This window comes from Lytechinus variegatus, chromosome 1, assembly GCF_018143015.1.
Source record: "Lytechinus variegatus isolate NC3 chromosome 1, Lvar_3.0, whole genome shotgun sequence".
Taxonomy (NCBI): domain Eukaryota; kingdom Metazoa; phylum Echinodermata; class Echinoidea; order Temnopleuroida; family Toxopneustidae; genus Lytechinus; species Lytechinus variegatus.
This window is the reverse complement of record NC_054740.1, coordinates 29983667-30002030: the sequence shown is the minus strand read 5'-3', so window position 1 is coordinate 30002030 and position 18364 is coordinate 29983667. Positions and strand designations below refer to the sequence as shown.

The window sequence follows — 18364 nt, the reverse complement described above, 5'->3', positions numbered from 1 at the left end:
TGTTCTGGTCCATTAAGTTTGCAGGGCAGTCATCTTGATTAGTCCTAGTCCTTAGTCTATAATGTCATACTCCAGCCAAGAAGTCAAAGAATTTGCACGCGTCACGTATGGGACATTTCAGAGGCTTTAAAGGAGAATGAAACCATTGGAACAAGATAGCTTGTGTGAAAACAGAAAAATCAAAGAAACAGATCAACAAAAGTTTGAGAAAAATCGGACAAATAATGAGAAAGTTATGAGCATTTGAATATTGCGATCACTATTGCTATGGAGATAGCAAATTGGCAATGCGACAAAGATGTGTGATGTCACTGATGAACAACTCTCCCCATTACTTTAGTATATATTTCACTTGAATTGCCTCTTTTATCACATCTATCCAAAGATCATGTGTTCTTTCTACATGAGGGCATGTAATACATATTTTTTAAGAATAAATAATGGATAAAGAGTTTGTATCATCGTAAGAAAAAGCAAAAAGAGACATTTTGAGGGTATTTTATAGTCCACTAAAGGGAAAGTTGTTCATCAGTGACATCACACATCCTTGTCGCATTGCCAATGGGAGGATCTCCATAGCATTAGTGATTGCAATATTCAAATGCTCATAACTTTCTCATTATTTGTCCGATTTTTCTCAAACTTTCTTTATTCTTATTCTTTGATTTTTCTGTTTCTACACAAGCCTATTTGTTCCAAAGGTTTCATTCCCCTTTAATGACCCGAAAAATAGTGTTAAATGACTTTGACTGGATTGCATACCCTCATGATGGTAAATATCTAGAATAACCATGCAAAAACTGGTGACATATGACCTTGACTTTTTAGAGAGAAAAGACGTGCCGTTACATATGGAATGCAGAAAAAATACATTTTTTCACAAATTTTTTCAAGTTGAGAATTCTCTGAAAGTATTTCATTTGAAAATTTGTAACTTAGTGTGATAAAATTCAAAACACTCTAGTATAACTGTGGCAAGTTTCATGTAATAAGCCAAAACCCTCTAATTACAGACAGTAATTAAGCAAGTTAATGATTGCTTATGGGACAGTTAGTATGTATGGGACATTTTGTCCCCATAGTCATAGAGAATGTACACAATTTTCCCCATAATTTTAAATTTCAGAATAACTCTAAATTATATGGAAATAACAAAGTTTCTTTTAAAATGTTCTATTGAGATATATTACATATTAATGAAAAAAAAATTAGTCATTTCAACAGTTTTTCCTTGTTTTACATGGTGTGATGAATTTCTCATCAATTTTCATTTTTTTTGCATCAATTGTTTTCATTTAGATCTAGATATTAGTATTCATAACAAATCAGTCTTTAAAAACTAATAAATTACAAGTAGGGCCTATTGTATTCTAAGAAACTTTTTGAAAAATCCTCAATTACGTGTGAGACATTTCATCCTTAGACAAGAAATAATTTGCATACTTTTAGACGACACCAACTTTTCCCCAAAAAAGTAATTTAGATGTACATGTAGGAGGGGGCCGGCCCATATGGCCATGTCCCACATAAGTTTTGTTTTTTATTTTCTGAGTTTTTGCAATTTCCTCATACGGTACATGATGCCCATTTTACCAATCATGCATATTTGATGCCCAAAATTACTATAAATTATATATATATTACCAGTATATATTATTGTTTACTTAGCCTAATGAAATTTTAATATTCAACTTTTTGGCTTTCTTAGTCCTATCCCACCAAAGATAATTTCTTGAAATAAAGATGAAATTTTGTCTTCTACAGTAGTACAGGGTGACCTCTAGTCTTCTTGGACTTGGCCTAGACTAGAACAGGCCTAGACTAGATCTAATCTACACTGTATTGTAACTAAGTCAGGATGTATAGACTAGATCTAGTTCGGGCTGCCGCAGTAAGTCAATGGCTAGCGCTAGCGCGGCCTGCGCCTATAATTATAAACCATGGGCCTAACACTAATACGGTACCGGTACGATTAGTACTAGTACTAGTAGCACCAACTTGTTTAGCCCGCGCGCCAGTGCGAGTTCTAAGTCTACGGTTAGATGATCTATCGATAAACTTCTGCTTATTAGGCCTATACACCCATTCACTTTTACATTTTAGCTTTAAATTTGCACCATAGCTTATACTACAAAAAATCATTCCTGGTCTAAAAATATCATTAAAAGGGAAAACCTTACCTTCGCTTCCCCGATATAGATAGTTTCACTGGCATTGTAATTGTGTGCATATAATAAGGCCGCCGTATGCGCTGCAGCTGCATGCGCTATGCATATATATCGTATGCGCTGCATGCTGATTTTACTAAAAACGCGCCAAACAATTGGGGCGTGGCCATAGGGCGTGGCCTGTTTCCGGTACGGCATTCTTCTAAAAGGCCCACGACTTAAGTTTGTTTGCAGCATAGAGATGTATACTAATAATAAGTGCATGTATACATCTCTATGGTTTGCAGTTACTCTAATGGTGTTTCATTATTGTTGGCGATGACATGCGATTGATTGATCTTATCATACTAAAGCAAAATAAAGAATAAAAAAGCAGCACGAACGTTTCTCTGGACGTTTCTTATTTCTATTAAATAGAGACAAATCGAATTGGCTATATACACAGCAAAAACTGTGGTTTTAACCGGTGTACACACCAGTTATTTTTTTGACCGGTGTTAAATTGGTGGTGTTAGTTTTACACCTATAGGTGTTATTAAAACACCTATGGTTGTTACATTTACACTCTTTGGTGTTATGTTCAATCTCCAGGGTGTTATTTTAACACCTCAGGGTGTGGTCCTCTATTAACACCAATGGTGTCAGTTTTAACACCACAGTTTTTACAGTGTACCCGTGAAATCGATTGATGAGGAGGTGTTTCAAGAAAATATTTGCAATCAATTGCAAATATTTTATGTTGCAATTTTAATTTTGATTAATCAATTTTAGCTTTAGCAAATCAGATTACACTCCTTGTTTCATGGAGCAGATTAGCATTCAGTTGCAAATTTAATTGTAAGACATGCTCGATAGGGACTGAAATTAAGGTCCGTGAAGTTAGTTACTTATTCCTTATTACTTATTCCTTATTCGAAATGTGAAGTTAGTTACTTATTCCTTATTCAAAATATGAAGTTAGTTACTTGTTACTTATTCGAAATACGTAGTTACTTATTCGAAATACCCAGTTACTTATTCAAAATACGCAGTTACTTATTCGAAATACGCAGTTACTTATTCGAAATACGCAGTTACTTATTCGAAATACCCAGTTACTTATTCAAAATACGCAGTTACTTATTCGACTTATTCAAACACAGAGTTACTTATTCGAAATAAGTAACTGGGTATTTCGAATAAGTAACTGCGTATTTCGAATAAGTAACCGCTTATTTCGAATAAGTAACTGGGTATTTTGAATAAGTAACTGCGTATTTCGAATAAGTAACTGGGTATTTTGAATAAGTAACTGCGTATTTCGAATAAGTAACTGCTTTTTTTGAATAAGTAACTGGGTATTTCGAATAAGTAACTGGGTATTTTGAATAAGTAACTGCGTATTTCGAATAAGTAACTGGGTATTTCGAATAAGTAACTGGGTATTTTGAATAAGTAACTGGGTATTTCGAATAAGTAACTGCGTATTTCGAATAAGTAACTGCATATTTTGAATAAGTAACTGCGTATTTCGAATAAGTAACTGGGTATTTCGAATAAGAAACTGCGTTTTTCGAATAAGTAACTGTGTGTTTGAATAAGTCGAATAAGTAACTGCGTATTTCAAACAAGTAACTGCGAATTTTGAATAAGTAACTACGTTTTTTGAATAAGTAACTACGTTTTTTGAAGAAGTAACTACGCATTTCGAATAAGTAACTACATATTTCGAATAAGTATCTGGGTATTTCGAATAAGTAACTGCGTATTTTGAATAATTAACTGGGTATTTTGAATAACTGCGTATTTTGAATAAGTAACTGGGTATTTTGAATAAGTAACTGTGTATTTCGAATAAGTAACTGTGTATTTCGAATAAGTAACTGGGTATTTCGAATAAGTAACTACGTATTTCGAATAAGTAACTGCGTATTTTGAATAAGTAACTGCGTATTTCGAATAAGTAACTGGGTATTTCGAATAAGTAACTGCGTATTTTGAATAAGTAACTGGGTATTTTGAATAACTGCGTATTTTGAATAAGTAACTGGGTATTTTGAATAAGTAACTGTGTATTTCGAATAAGTAACTGTGTATTTCGAATAAGTAACTGGGTATTTCGAATAAGTAACTAGGTATTTCGAATAAGTAAATGCGTATTTTGAATAAGTAACTGCTTATTTCGAATAAGTAACTGCGTATTTCAAATAAGTAACTGCGTATTTTGAATAAGTAACTGCTTATTTCGAATAAGTAACTGCGTATTTCGAATAAGTAACAAGTAACTAACTTCATATTTTGAATAAGGAATAAGTAACTAACTTCACATTTTGAATAAGGAATAAGTAACTAACTTCACATTTCGAATAAGGAATAAGTAATAAGGAATAAGTAACTAACTTCACGGACCTCTGAAATTATGCTTGCAACAATATTGATCGCAAGTTTCTTGCAATGCCCCATTAGATACGTATGGTTTTAGGGAATTCTTAAGATAAAGCCTTAGCTACCCTTCATCAGGTCTGAATTTCAAGAATTTTCTGCTCGCATCATTTGATTAGTTAGATACGTATGGTTTAAGGGAATTCTTAAGATAAATCCTTAGAATACCCCTCATTAGGTCTGAATTTCAAATATTTTCAGCTGGCGTTCATGTTCATGATAGGAATGACTTCAAAATGTGCTTCATGTGTTTCATTGTAATTCTAACAAAATCATGGTGAGATGTATGCTCTTCATGAATTCCTAAAAGAAATAGTCCTTAAAATAACCCTGTTTGGGGTCAGTATTAACAGAAAACTCGCGCTCGCATTGTTGTTTAGTGAGACAGATATGTATCATGATTACAAAGATTTGCTTATAATACACCTCTTTAAAAAAAAATTAGCTCGCGCTTCGCGCTCGCATCATGAGATACATCCATTAAATGACAAAGTCCTTAAAATGTCTGTATTAGGTAAGAACTTGGCAATTTAGCGTGCTTCGCGCGCCCAATAAGTGACACAATAATTTTGCTGATGCCCCAGCCCCCCCCCATGCTGCGATCCACGGTATACGTCACTGGGAGGAATTATATACAGAAGAAAAACTTTATGATGGTCACAATAGTGTTAGTATTTATCAGAGTGTAAACATTTCCGAGTGTTTTTCCTTCATATTGCGGGTTGAGGATTCGGGAGAGGATTATCTAACATGAAACAAAAGACTACAAATTTAACTTCAAATAAAAAAAACTCACATAGGCAACATTTAATAATGATAAAGAAATGTTTATTGATGTGAAATCTTACAATATTTGTCATGATCATCTTTCATGCAATGATAGACCTTTAAAGTCTGTCAGCAGTGGAATAATGAGGGGGCTCGATTTGGCGTTTCGCAAAAAATTAATAAGACGTTGCGAGAGAGGAGCAAGCAAAATACTCAACAAGATCATCCTGATGAAAACTTCAGTAAAGAAAGTTGTGTGAAAGGTTTGGAATGTTTTTGCTTGCTCTCTCGGCCTAAGGTTTGAAATTTATAATAACTTCTCATGATGATAGGGATGGATCAAGCATATTTTATTTTCCTCGTTAGGAATTTTTGACACCAACTCTCCATTAGAGTGGATTAGAATCATGCGTAACTCAGTAGGCAAATGAAAGCATGAAAATGATTTTTCAATTTGAAAGCGCGTTTAATTTTAGGACCCATTGAATTGTGGTATGTGCATGATGGAGCAATATCAAACAAGTGGAATGCCTCTGGCCGTCTCACCTGCATCACGCGATTCAACATAGCAGCAGTGCTGACTTTGAAAACTACTATAACTCGCACAAGATGTTCAGTGATACTTGGTTACTCTTATTTCCATGTTTTATGAACTAGACCAATACACTTTACAGAGATAGGATGGTAATTCAACAAATACCCCCAATGTGGCCAAAGTTCATTGACCTCACATGACCTTTGACCTTGATCATGTGACCTGAAACTTGCACAGGATATGCAGTGATACTTGATGACTCTTATGTCCAAGTTTCAAAAGTCAGATCAATAAACTTGCGAAGTTATGATGTAATTCAACAGATACCCCCATTATGGCCAAAGTTCACTGACCTTTGACCTTGGTCATGTGACCTAAAATACGCACAGGATGTTCAGTGATACTTGATTACTCTTATGTCCAAGTTTTATGAACTAGACCGACATACTTTTAAAGTTATGATGGTAATTCAACAAATACCCCCAAATCGGCCAAAGTTCATTGACCCTAAATGACCTTTGACCTTGGTCATGTGACGTGAAACTCATGCAGGATGTTCAGTGATACTTGATTAGTATCATGTTTAAGTTTCATGAATCAGATACAAAAACTTTTAAAGTTTTGATTGTAATTCAACAGATACCCCCAAATCGGCCAAAGTTCATTGACCCTAAATGACCTTTGACCTTGGTCATGTGACGTGAAACTCATGCAGGATGTTCAGTGATACTTGATTAACATTATGTCCAAGTTTCATGAACTAGGTCCATATATTTTCTAAGTTATGATGACATTTCAAAAACTTGACCTCAGGTTAAGATTTTGATGTTGATTCCCCCAACATGGTCTAAGTTCATTGACCCTAAATGACCTTTGACCTTAGTCATGTGACATGAAACTCTAATAGGATGTTCAGTAATACTTGATTAACCTAATGGCCAAGTTTCATGAAATAGGTCCATATACTTTCTAAGTTATGATGTCATTTCAAAAACTTAACCTCAGGTTAAGATTTTGATGTTGATTCCCCCAACATGGTCTAAGTTCATTGACCCTAAATGACCTTTGACCTTGGTCATGTGACATGAAACTCTAATAGGATGTTTAGTAATACTTGATTAACCTTATGGCCAAGTTTCATGAACTAGATTCATATACTTTTTAAGTTATGATGTCATTTCAAAAACTTAACCTCAGGTTAAGATTTGATGTTGACGCCGCCGCCGCCGCCGTCGGAAAAGCGGCGCCTATAGTCTCACTCTGCAGGGCCGTCACCAGCTTTTTTCTAGGGGGGGGGTGCTTTTTATGAAAAAAAGAGCGAGCACGAAACTCAGCTAAAAAAATGGGGCCGGTCCAAAAAGGTCAAATTCAGTTTCAAAGTACATTATTTATTTATTATTAACTTCGGAAAACTTGTGAAGTGAACGTACGTTAACTGGTAGATCTAAGGTAGATATGAATATGGATCTACTAATACTGATAGTATTTCGCCTAGATCTTTTTCAGAAGAGCCCTCAAGTATCCCTACCCCCCCCCCCTCCGTTTTTTTTTTTTTTTTTTTTTTTATTTATTTATTTTTTTGGTTCTGAAGGGGGGTGCGTTCGCACCCTCCGCACCCCCTGGCGACGGCCCTGCTCTGCTATGCAGGTGAGACAATAAAACGGCTATGACAGATGCGAGGTCACGGGTCTTACTATTTTAGTTCGTTGTTGTCAGTTGCGTAATGAGCAAAAAATTTCGAAGGGGCTAGAAATGGCGGATCGCGTAAAATTATAAAAAACTTGAGTAATAGAAACAAACGAGCAAAAATTTCGATATTGCTATGTCAAAAATCAAATTTTGTGATGGATTTTGACATAGCATTCAGAAAATGATACAATATTTCACCCTTCTCTCTTCCCTGCTGTCTTTTTTTCCTGGTCATATTTTTTTTTGAGGGGGCGAAGATCCCCTCAAGCCCCTCCCCCCATCTGTACGCCAGGGGTTTTCCTCGATCTTTGCCGACCCGCGACGACATGGTCAGAGATACTCCCCTCCCCCTCATACCCTGAATGCATACAGCCATGTAAAACCATTTTGTCACACTGTTATTAGTGTGTGCTTTCTACCTCGATTGACACCGAATGTATCTTCCTACTAGAAGACGTTGTGGCTGTCTTATAAGAACTACTGTTTGATTGAAGGACTGTAGATTTGGTCGTTAAGTTACCATCTTGGGTTCCAGGCTCCTCGATGAATGACCTCCTACGGCCTGGGCAAAGTGTGACGAGTTTCTCTCTTAACACCTTCCTGAAATTGGAATAGGTAAATGCGATTAGTGTCGGGTTCACTGCAGTGTCCATCCATAGCAACATGACGGCAAACAAAGACGCTGTATTTGGAAACATATTACCCGTGTAACGGGCATAAACAAGCTGTATTTGGTATGGTAAGTAGCAGACGATGAACGTTATCACAACAACGAAGATGCGCATTGTGACTTCAAGATCAGACCGACTCCCGCGAGATGAATTTGGTCGACGTCGTCTGACGGAGTCGTGTGTCCCCCAGGGGGGCCACTTACGTTGACGAGTGGATACCATGCGCGACCAAAAAAACACGTAAAAAGGATGTCTTTTTCACGATAGGGCACGTTACGTACGTAACGTGATAAGGGTGTCAAAAACACAAAAATAATGAAAAAAGGGTATCTATTTCACTAGGAAAATTACGTGTTTAGGGTCGAAATTGTCGGGATGATAAAACAAAATTAAAATGTTTTATAAAGGATGTCCTTTTTGCCTCAACACTTCGTGTTTAGAGTCCGATTTGCGCGAGGTGTAGAAGGTGGGGTCGTACTAAACCAAATAAGGTAAAGCCGACGACCGAAGGACCCGTAACAATAAAACATTCCTGTACTTGTTTAGGGGTTCATTTCAGGAAATATTTGCCAAGAGTATCGTTTTGTTTCCAATACTTGTTAAGGGTAGGATTTCACACGCCAATACTTGTTAAGGGGTGCATTTTCAGAATATGGAAATTACGTGTTTAGGGTGCTTTTCCAGACCCCATGGTCGCGCATGGTATCCACTCGTGAATGGAAGTGGCCCCCCGGGGTGTGTCCTTGGTGAGTCGGCGGTCCGCTGATGCACTCGACGACCTGCATCCCGTGTTATAATTAGAATTTTCCAACTACAAGCCGTCGCAATTGCAACTGGAATCAAGAATCCAAGGATGTTGATGATATATGAATATGGCCATGCATCTTTGTCATCGGCGGCTAATCCGCAATTGTAATACGCGGCGTCGAACTTGATGGTGTGTGGTCTAGACAGAGTGAAACCCAATGTGATACTTAAGGAAAACATCCAGATTCCAATCAGAATTGCCAAGATCCTTTTCTTGGTGAAAATAGATTTGTACTGGAGTGGTCGACTTATTAGAAAGGCTCGGTTGAGGCTAACAACAGCTAGGGAGCAGAACCCTGCTCCGTAACTGGTATAGGAGATGATGACGGCACCGAGACAAGTCATATCGGGTGGCTGCTTATGATGAGACAGTCGCCATGAAGTGAACAGGGCAAGCTTACACACAAGTAGAAGACACCTATTATGAAATCAGCTATGGCCAAGTTTATCATGCACAGACCTTCATAAGATCAGACAAAAAGAAAATTTAAAAGTAGATAGATTATGTGGATACACATCATCAGAGCAGACAATATGTTCAAATGTTTTCTTTTTGCTGAATGCAGTCACACCAATCGATCCAAACCACTTCAGTGAAAGCTGTTAATACCAATAGGTGGTGTTAACTTCGTCTCTCTGCTGGGGATCGGTGTCTCTGATGTGGGGGTAACATCAAATCAAGGGTGTATAACAAATATAATACGGGCTTATCGACTATCTTTAATAATGTAACATTTTAAAATATACCTTCAGTAACCAATCAGACATCCAGGGAAGTGGGGATGCTTCCCCTGGTGAACAAGTTGGTATGCTAAAATATAGAAATTTGAAGAAAAAAAAATCATCTTCATTTTCAGTGAAAACATTGCTTAGTTTGCTTTTAATTTTTCATCTGACCAAGATTGCTTTAATTTTGAAATGAAAAACTTTCAAATGAAAAACGCATTTTTGCCTGTTATATTCCCCCAAACCAGCACCTCTTCCAAAAATCCTTCCTAGGTCCCTGCCAATCGATGTAGAAGCATACCTGTTTGGTTTCGAAGTTTAGGAGTGGACGAGAACGTAATGATGACAACAAAGTTCCCAAGAACGCCCACAAAAGTAAAGAAGAGTGTGAAGGTGAAGACGACATAATTCGGCCTTAAGGGACCTTCAGTGAAGTTCAGCGGGGGTCCGGAAGGGCTTGGTGGAAAGAGGATATGGTTGGTTGTGATAGGGTGCTGGAGTATCTCTTGCTGCAGGTCAGCGATACTGTCCTCCGAAGGATAGAGAATTCTCAGCGGGTTGGCATACATGGCTTTCCCTGTGGATGATGGGAAATTGCGCATCTGACTATCATCGTCGTCTACATCATCATTGCCATCATCAACGTCATCATATCAACCATCATTATCATCATAAACAAAATCATCGTTATATTTCTTTCTTTTCTTCTCCTTCCCTTTTTATCACTGCTTGAAAATCATGTATAGGGGGCAGCCACGACTAGTTCTTAAGATTCTTACAAAGCAGCAGTATCAAGTCCAAATCTGGCCAGGTTGTTAACCTAATCATAATGCTACATAATTACTGAGCAGTTTAGTCTCATTTTACATTTGATTTTGATGATATTTTCAGCGTTATGCTATTTTTATTTTTCTCTATTTATTCAAAACAACTTTTTTCTTGCTTGGACTTGACCTTTATGATAACACACTGATTCACTGTGCCTACTCAATAAAGTTATAGCGCAATTTTCTAGTTAAGTAAAATTACTGTATGCTAATTTATTATTAGATACCTAAATATTTATAACACAAAGCGAACGAAAGATCACACACACATTCATGTCCCCTCCACCTTTACAATTCAAATTGCAAACTAAATTATAAAAAAAAACCTCAAAACATGTTGTTCACTACAAAAACTATCAAGAAACGTACATTTAAAATAACATTGGTCAGATGGATATGACTAACATGTATTGATGTTTTGATCAAAAGATCTTCAAACTTTATACTGATTATTGGACAGATTTTTTGTCAAACTGTCGTATGTTAAAACTTTGGTCAAATATTTGTCAATTCAACAGGGTATTTACTCAAAGCTTAATATGTTAAACTAATTAGTATTATGTCATCGTTTTGATGTTGTTTAACCGAATAAATTGTGGTTCTCCTGTGCTCTTTAATCTATTGTTCAATAAATGGTACTGATTGTATAATCAGTAATAAAAATCAATAATGGCAATCCCACGTTCAGGGAGGTATTAAACTGTGTTTCGCACTCAGTTGAATCACCGTTTATTATTTTTTATACAATGTTTACTATAAAAACCTTACATTAGTTGTTTAAACACTGTTCAAAATCTTAAACAACAAAGTTTATTTTTTAAGCATTCAATTCATGATAAATTCAGCATGGTTATTTAAACTTTTAAACAACCATGCACTGTATAGCTTTATACAGTAAACATCGTTGTAAAGTTTAAAAAACGTTTTACTGTGCAAAGAAACGAGCATTAGCGGCGGAAGCCAAAAAGATTAGGGGAGTCCACCTGAAATTTTGGGATGGACATATAGTAAAAAAAAAATGTACAAGCCCCCCCCCCAAAAAAAAAGGTTGTCAACCTAAATTTTAGGAGTGGCTCACCAAAATTATTTGACAAGCAAAGAAAAAAAAATCAAAAGAAAAAAAATGGAGTGAGGGATGACGTCATCGGTTTCCCATTTGCATATTAATCAGAATGTACATCCGATTTTGATGAAATTTTCAGTGTTATTATGCTAATTTGATTTTTCCCTTTTTCACTCAAATCAACTTTGACTATACAGTGCGTATCAAAAAATGTTTACACTTTGAAAAAGCCCTGGGAATTAAAAAAATATACAACATGTGGGTAATTTTTTCACATATAATTATGGGTTTGGGTCTCATCTATCCAATTAAAGTAAAAGTTTTGACAGAATGTTACACTTGAGTGGGCACTGTCCATTTTTGTAAAGCTCGCAGAAATCTGCGCAGAATTGCTTGTTTTCACGCGCTGTGTCAAGGGGAAAGGGCGAAATCAAACTAACCCTGTGAAGCATTTCTGATAAATTTCCCTAGCACTTTTAGCCAATTGAAATAAAATGGATACATTCAAGCATTTTGTAACAATTTTGCCACCCAAATTTGAAATTTCAACACTTAGTAAGCACAACCTTTACCCCTTTTGTGCCAGCTAGATCTGAGGACATAACTGAATCTGAACTAAATTTTATATCAGACATCTCCAGCATTTTTTACTAAGTTTTTATCATTTAAAGTTGGTTTACATTTCATTTAATACTTGTTTCTCCACACTTTTCCCAAGCTTGGCAATGATTAACAAAATGAAAATCAAGCCTAAGCCATTTCATGTAAATCACAGCTCAGTGTATCGTCACGATGGACTCGGTGTGTGGGGGAGTGAGGTGGGGTGCAATGCACTCTTCGAACTGTTTTGGGCAAGGAAACAAGTTTAAAAAGATAAAAGATATCTTCAAATCAATTTTACTAGGCTAGGTAATGTCCACGTGTTCTTCATGATTAAGGTCTAATTTTATTCGCATAACTATTTCAAAGTTCTGCGCAAATCATTTTTCACCAACTTTTGAAAAGTGGTGCTCACTCAAGCGGAAATATTTTTTCGACAGTTATATCGTCACTTGCTTAAATGGATCTGTACCAATGCTAAAATGTGGAAAAATCGTCAGGATATTACAAATATATAATTTTACAGGATTTTTTCTAAGTGTAAACTTTTTTTTTGATACGCACTGTAGTGGACAGTATCAGTGTTGAGTGTCTCCATCTATACCAGCCGCGTAACAGACGGGGCAGGGGCACATATCAATTTGTTTGCGCTCCTTTTTTGCAGTGCGTAGCGTGTTAAATTATTTCCCTATGGAGAATAATAGAAAATACGCCGTTTTTGAGGGATTTGCTAAGATATCTCCCAAACGCGTCAACAAGGTGATCTATCAAAACAGAATAGAATAGAGCAGATTCTCACCTTGAACATGATATGATTTTCATTTAATTTTAGTCAAATTAAGTTCTGTCACTTTTGAGGTTTTTGGAACCTTTCTTGATGATTTTGGAAATCCATTTGTACATGAGCCAATGGGCAAGTGCAGGAAACGAAACGTTTGGTGCGACTTCACATTGTTGTAAAAAAATATATACGTCACAATAGACCCTATCAAAAAAAGACATTTTGCAGAAAATGCTGTAGATTGCGAATACCTAAGAATGATTTTGATTGGATAAAAAAAAACCTCTGTCACTTTTCACATTTGCAAAAGCTTTTGCAATAATTGGTCACTATAGTTTGGCGGGTTCAGCCGATGGCATTGTGTGTACACAGTACACACGCATAGCTAGGCAACGCAGCGCGTGAAGAATTTTGCACGTTTTCATTATTCGTACAGCGACGACTTGAGTGTATGTTGGATAGGACCGTACCATTTTTGACCGGGGGTGTGCCAATGAATGCAAGTGATCAATTTGTTACAAAACTGAAGGGAGTGAGAAAACAAGGAAAGTGAGAGGGAAATTTATGAAAACAAGTAATGCGAGGAAAAATGACAAGAAAAGGAGAGAAAGGAGAAGTGAAAACACGCAGCTGAGTGCGCTCACGATATGTAAGTTGAACACCCCTGCACCGCAATGTAGCAGCCCGCCACTATACACGTACACTGCCTGCACGATGCGAAAACAGCGGCGCGTATTAGTGACTGTCATAATATACATCTCTATGGTGACTGTGCGTTAAACGTCCCATTTCTATGCCTTATAATTAGAGGAGCGTTTTTTGTACACAACAAATTGATATGTTTTGCCCCCCCCCCCACCCTGGCAGAGCTTGCCGAGGGAAAAGGCAGAAAGAAAAAAAGAAAGAAAGGAAGGAAGAAAGGAAAGAAAGAAATGAAGGAAGGAAGGAAGAAAGAAAGAAGATGAAAGAGAGGAAGAAAGGGAAGCATAATGAAAGAGGGAAAAGGGAAAGGAAACAAAATATGAAAGAAAGAACATGACGAGGGAGAAGGTGAAACGGAAGGGAAGATAAGAATAGAAATAAATATACTAATAATGAGTGTGAAGGCCAATGCAATCAAGAGAAGGTATTTGAAGAAGGAAATTTGGGGGGGAATGGAAAGAAAGAGGCAAAAAGAACGAGAAATGAGGTAGAATGGAATGAGCTAAGAAAGTGAAAAGCTGAATTGAAAATGAATAAAATTGGAAAGGGGGAAAAAGAGAAAAAATTAAGAATACGACAGGGCTGCCGAGGATTAAGATTTAGAACGGAAATAAAAAATTGGATTAGATGGCGTATGTGTATAAAGTGTGCTAAATTTCCTGTAATATTGGTCGTAAACTCACAATCTGGACAAAAATATTGCTGAATTTCGATTCAAGTTCCGGAGGTACCGCTAAACTATTGTCTATTATTATACCATAAGGCCTACCTATGGCTATACATAATATTTAGAATACAATTCAAATTACATTTGTATGGATATTTCAATGCACTATGACATACAATACATTACATGATTGTATAAGAAATCTGATGAATATATATATATATATATATATATATATATATATATATATATATTCAAACTTGAGTTGCAGAACTTTTTTGAGGGGTATATTTATATATGTATATATTCAGTGCGTCCCACAAAAAACAAATCCGAGATTTATCAATTACTTATAACTTAATCACAAATACAATAGAAAAATCACCATTGTCAAGCTTAGAATCTCCTCTTTCATCTAAAATACTTATATTGTTTCTCATTTCTTCTAGGCCAACAATTTTCTCGTTCACTTCGCTTGCCCGTGTCGTTTTAGATTCCCGTTTTGTGCCCACCCCCCAAAAAAAATGTTTTATTTATTACGCCGCTTTGTTGAAGTAATGTGTTTTACAAAAAAAAAGAAAATGCTATATACCCGTGATTATTTTGATTGAAAAAGCGGCAATCTTTAAGGTTCAATAGGACTGAATCTCGAGAGGGCGGGGGCTCCGCCCCACATGCCACTGTCGTACAAAATAAGGCAATCAAAAGTTGTCAGACCAAGAGTAAAAAGAGTAGGAGGAAAAAAACACCCGAAAAGTGTAAAATATGTTCTTGTCTGAGTATCGGTGGAGATGTGCGCAATATAAATACCCTATATAATTATTATTATTATCAAACTTATCTCATTTATTCGAAAATAGTATTTAATGCTCTCACCTGAATATGCATTTTCGGCTGGTGTAACATCCGATATCTGACAAGTAGTTCTATGAAATGAGAAGACTAATTAACGACACCATTTCGGTGACCTAATGTTTAGCCATATTACGACCGATTGATCATCGGATTATCTGGTTGTATGTATTAGTAGTTTGTGAAACAGACCAAAGAGATAACCGTAACCCCATGAACACCGGATTATTCTGATAACACATGAAGATAAGCTAATGGAATGGTAAAATAAAGGGAGAGATCCCAACTGAATAATATTTCACTAATTTCTTTTAATAGAGGGATATACTCTATTTCAATTTTTTTTTATTTGATTTCCATGCAGGTACACATACTCATAACAATATTCGAATTCATTACATTAAAAATAGTCATCATACATCTAATACACAATATCAAATAAAAAAAAACACTAAAAAAAGGAGAAAGAACACCAGCTAATGCCTGGGGATTATCAAAAGAAATCAAGTTTCTGTTAAAAGACTCTCCTCATTAGCTGGTGCTAAAAAGGAACGCTAACATTAAAATACAGTTCAACAAATAACAAAGAAAATGACATTTGAAGACATAATTGGGCTAATGCAGGTTTAGAAGGAAAAAAAGAAACGATGAAAGAAAGAAAGAAAAAGAAAGAAAGAAAGAAAAGGAGAGGAAGAAAAGGAGAAAGCAGGAAGGAAAGAAAGAAAGCAAAGGCGGGATAAAAGTGAAAAAGGAGAAATTGTGAAGCAAAGTAAGAAGGCAGAATTACTGATATGCATTGTTTTTTTCTTAAACGATTGATGGCTAGAATGAGGAAATGCAATGTTTGAATTAAAAAAAAAATGTTTAAAATGCCTTTTCGATTGGTGGCATGCTACATAGGAGCTCTCGACGAGCATTGAGAATTATGTTAACATTTTGTTCCAGGCACAGGTCTCTCTCAGCCCTGCATTGTTTCCCAGAAGCGGGCAAAACTGTGAAAGCAAGTATATTTCAAAGCATTGCTTCGGGCAAATTCATGAGTAAAAAAATAATGTATCTAGTTTCCTTTTCCTTTGGCAAGGTAGTATATGTTGTGGCATATTATACAAACAAAATAATTTATAAAAAAAGTTGACAAGTAAATCAATCAATATTAATACGATGTTGTGCGCATATTTCTCAGAAATTAACGGACGATGTAAAAAATTGATTAAGCTTATGTTTTTGAGTATATATTCCATGAATGTCATTGTAATTAGTGATGTGTGTGTGCCTGGAGCACTTGTGGGAGGGTATATGTGGGTGTGAGGAAGTTATTGTTTAAAACATACTTTCATCAACTCCAGTCTGTGTCTTTAATTAAAACGAAAGGAAAATTACTCTTCCCGATTTTGCTACCATTAATTTCCTTTAATTCATTTTGGCTTATCATTCTTTCATTATCAGCATAGTTTATCTCTTTATTAATGACAACACTTTGTCTTGGCAATCGGGAACCCAATTATTGTCAATCGCCAAGGTGTATGGGGACATGTGTTTCCGGTCTAATACACTCTAAAATTAGAATTTGACATTATATATGTGAGCATACCGCTAAACGGGGGACGCTTATAGCTACCGCCATACATACACAAATAGAGGTTAATCGACTGAACGGGAGCTTTTTACAAGTCATGAGATGACTAGATGAAACGATTTAAGATGAGATGAAAATTATTAGCAAAGTTATCTGAAATTCGGGGTCATCCCCGGCTGTAGGAAATCTCGTGGTTGATAGGTAAGCAAATGTCCCCATGCAGAAGCAGGTCATTACAAACTTATATATACACACGCATACCCCCCCACACACACACCTCGATTTTCATCAAAGTCTCCACACCCTCACCCACTTACATAATTTATATTTTAGTCCCCTTGTAATTACACTTCAATCAAAAATTTTCTTTAAATGCTCAAGGTAATGTTGACATTTTTTTTATAATTTATCAATTTGAAATTTCAACACAATATAATTTTAACCTAAAGCGCTATAATATAAATCAGTTCTACAAACAAGTGGAGCACCTACGGCAGTCTCATCTGGAGTGCCTTCGACGTACAGTCTCACCTGCATTACTAGATTCAATATAGCAGCATGGCATGACACTGAAAACTACTATAAAATAGTTATTAACAAAAACACAAATTTAACTACATTCATTGACCCTAAATGACATTTGACTTTGATCAAGTGACTATAAGACTTGTCAGTGATATTTGATTACGCCTATGTCCATAATTCATAAACTATATCAATAAACTTTGAAAGTTATGACAGCAATTTGATAATTACCTCCAACATGGCCAAAGCTCTTGGACTACAATTACCTTTGACCTTGATCATGTGACCTGAAACTCGCACAGGATGTTCAGTGATGCTTGATTACTTTTATATCCAAATTTTATGAACTAGACCAATACAATTTCAGAGGTATGATGGTAATTAAACAGATACCCTCAAAATGGCTTAAGTTAATTAACCTTAAATGACCTTTGACTTTTGTCATGCGATCTGAAACTCGAACAGTTTCATGAACTATAGGTCCATTTTTTTAAGGTTATGATGACATTTCAAAAACTTAACCTTAGGGTTCGATATTGACTCACCCAACATGGTCTAAGTTCATTAACCATAAAATGACCTTTAACCTTAGTCATGTGACCCGAAACTCAGACAAGATGTTCAGTAGTACTTGATTAATCTTATGTCCAGGTTTCATGAACTAGATCCCTAGTTTTTTTTAATTTATGCTGTCATTTCAAAAACTTAATCTTCAGTTAAGATTTCAATTTGACGCCACCGCCGTCGTTAAGCGGCGCCGAAAGTTTCACTCTGCTATGCAGACAAAAATTGCAAGAAGTGCGGATGATTGTGTGCTGTGTCAGTGATGAAGGAACTAATTTGTTATAATTATTTGCCCTAAGTAGACATCTCCATGCAGTTTTCTTGGGGTGTCATTTATCAAGCTGTTCGTGTAGTATATGCCCAACTTTAAAATTGCACCTGTGAAGAAATAGTTCGTTGTAAAAATTTCAACAACAAAAAAA

General features: G+C 36.0%; 1 long non-coding RNA gene across 1 annotated transcript; it reads right to left on the bottom strand.

Annotated features, from left to right (window-relative positions):
- Positions 1-9412: 9412 nt before the first annotated feature.
- Positions 9413-15419, bottom strand: LOC121406409. Its single transcript, XR_005968796.1, has 3 exons — positions 15302-15419; positions 10087-10362; positions 9413-9519 (listed from the first exon to the last, which is right to left on the bottom strand). It is a non-coding gene; the product is annotated as an uncharacterized LOC121406409 (long non-coding RNA).
- Between the last annotated feature and the right edge of the window lie 2945 nt (positions 15420-18364).